The 2,950-nt window shown below is 49.1% G+C and overlaps 1 pseudogene; it reads right to left on the bottom strand.

Moving 5' to 3' along the window:
- Positions 1-1,873: 1,873 nt before the first annotated feature.
- LOC122944314 lies at positions 1,874-1,969 on the bottom strand (annotated as a pseudogene).
- Between the last annotated feature and the right edge of the window lie 981 nt (positions 1,970-2,950).

Here is a 2,950-nt window from a genome sequence, read left to right as displayed (position 1 = left end):
TGGCTTACTGCTTCGGAAGTCCAGGAAGTTCTACAGGTACAGTAGGCGAGGAAGCAGGTCGGACCTCTGATAAGCAGGTGGACTGGCAGGATGATCTCCAATGCAGAATCGGACCGGAGTGTCAGTGCAGAACTGGAGTGTGCTGACACAGCCAAGGAAGACCAAGGAGAACCGGATTCACGGACATTGGCAGCAGATAGAAGGAGATCATCTCTGAATGCAGAACCCCTATTTGCAACTTAAGGTGCATAGTAACAGAAAGCACAGGTTCAGGGAGTGGCAGTCCATTTATGGAAGCCACTGACAGAGGCCTTTCTAGACGGATGGTAGGAAGCCGGTACTGATGGACCAGAGCTTGCTGAATGAAGTTACTGGCTGACTTAGAGTCCAAGAATGCAGGCACAGACAGTGTTACTCCCTTGTGAGAGAGAGTCAACGGTCCAACTGATCCTAGACATTGACGTTTCCCGGCTGCTGTGGACATTATGCACAAAGTGGGCCTTGCCTCCACAATACAGACACAGGTTCTCTGCTCTGCAGCGTAAACGTTCCTGGTCAGACAATCGAAAGCGCTCTATTTGCATAGGCTCTTCAGATGGGATGGACACTGGAGGAAGAACCGGCCTCTGGAAGGATGGAGCCAAACGAGGTGGTCTTCTGGTGCCTGCGACATCTTTAGAACGTTCCCTGAAATGCATATCTATCCTTGTAGCCAAGGTGATCAGGTCATTCAGAGTAGACGCATGGTCGCGACCAGCTAATTCATTATTACTCTGGTCAGAAAGGCCCTCCCAGAACACCACCAGTTGAGCCTCATTGTTCCATACAAGTTCGGCAGCCAGGGTACGAAACTGGATGGCGTACTGACCCACAGACGAGGAGCCCTGTCATAGACACAGCAGAGAACATCTGCAAACAGCAGCAGGAAGGTAACCAGGAAAGACTGCAGATTAGTGGTCTTTGGACCTCCATGTTCCCAAATAGGATTTGCCCAAGCAAGGGCCTCATAAGACAACAGAGACACAATGAAGGCAACCTTGGACTGCTCAGTGGGATACTTCTGCTGAAGCAGAGGCGAAGTCAAACAGGTAATAGGTCAGGGCAGGTGGCACAGCTACAGGTCAGGCAGTCCGTCTCAGCAACAGGAGAGTCAAGCCAAGCAGGCAGGGATCAAACAGGTAGCAGAGTCTAGGAACACAAGCAGATATATTTTTATTTTTTTAAGGCCCGAGGAGCATGCTTTCTACACCCGTGTAACAAAATCTTGCAGCGTGCCACACAAAAACATGCACAAGGTTATGGTCCATCGCAGGCCCTCTCCATAAGAAAAGGGCCCCCCATAAACCTACTCCAGTCCTTCCGAGCCAGAAGGCTTCTGCAAAGGACCGAGACAAAACAGGCAACTCCGAGCCGAAGCCGTACTCCAGCTTTCACCTAGGCTGCCACCCAAGATGTCTGCACGGAGCTTCAACAACTAGGCTGGTCTCTACCCGAAGGGAGATACCAAGGGGTTTTTGCAGAGGGGTGCGGAACCAGGATGAACACCCCCCTCCCCCATAGACCTCTAGAGGGGTACCCGTAAGGGCCCCGCAACTCAAAAAATCCTTGTGACAAACAAACGTGGAAAGTGACAGCCGGGCAAAGAATAGAGGTGTGTTCACTCAATATGTAATAAAGTAAAGTGCGTGCAAATGTGCCATGACTCGGTGGGCTCCCACCCCCCAGTGAGTTCAGGCACCCCAGGGTCACCACTCTTGGGGCACTTCTGCACCTCAGGCTTTCAAGCATCTCAGCCCCTGACTCAGATCCAGCAGAGCTCTTGATCATCTAGCATAGGGCAGTAATGGCCCAAGCTGTACACCCTAGGGATGCTGGTGGTTCTCTGCTCTACATCATGGCAGGGCTCTGTCCACCAGGAATCTAAGAACTGATACTACACTTGATCTTAGCCTAAAGGCCAAGAAGCGATATCAGGAACCTAGCAGGACACAAGGACCTTGACACTGAGACATCTGGGAAGGGGGCTGAGCCACTTATATATGTGCAGGAGGGCTAGGATTGGTCAGCGGGGTGACATGACCTAACTCATAAAGCACAAGAAGTGACATGCGCCGGCAGGGGCGTAGCTAGAAATGCATGGGCCCCATAGCAAAAATAATTTTATGGCCCCCCCCCCCCCCCCCAGTGCCATCCACAGATCCCCCTCCCCGACGCTCACAGAAGTACATTTATAAACTAATCAGTAACTTTAACTTTAATCATTGACATTGCTGATCTCTTTACTTGGATTGGATTTGGATACCTTACTCTGTCTTAGCTCCGGCAATGGTAACAGCAGGCAGTGCGGGCGGGCGGCGCTCACTCACTGACGTCACTCGCCTGCGCCGCCTAGTAATATAGCTTTCATTACCCCTGTATTACGTCCCTGATAGAATAGCACTCCTCAGTTATGTTACCCCCTGTATAATGCACCCTGATACCCCTTAGTTATATTATATAACTAATGGATATTAGGGTACATTACACAGGGGTAATATAACTGAGGGGTATCAGGGTACATTATACAAGGGTATTGATAATATAACTGAGGAGGGCTATCATGGGACATTATACAGGGGTAATGTAAGCTATATTACCACCGTATAATGCCTGATAGGCCTCCTGAGTTATATTACCCATGTATAATAAATGTACCCTGATACCCCTTAGTTATATGACCCCGCCGAGATCATATAACTAAGGGGTATCCGGGTACATAATTATACATGGGTAATATAACTCAGTAGGTCTATCAGGCATTATACAGTGGAACGGTGGTAATATAAGTTATATTACCCCCTGTATAATGTACCCTGATTACCCTAAGTTATATAACTGAGGGGTATCAATCAGGGGACATTATGGGTAATATAACTAAGGGGTATCATCAGGGTGCATTATACAAGGGTAA

The sequence above is a fragment of the Bufo gargarizans genome, chromosome 7, assembly GCF_014858855.1.
Source record: "Bufo gargarizans isolate SCDJY-AF-19 chromosome 7, ASM1485885v1, whole genome shotgun sequence".
Taxonomy (NCBI): domain Eukaryota; kingdom Metazoa; phylum Chordata; class Amphibia; order Anura; family Bufonidae; genus Bufo; species Bufo gargarizans.
Note: the sequence above shows the minus strand (reverse complement) of the source record. Positions and strands in the feature narration are given on the sequence as shown.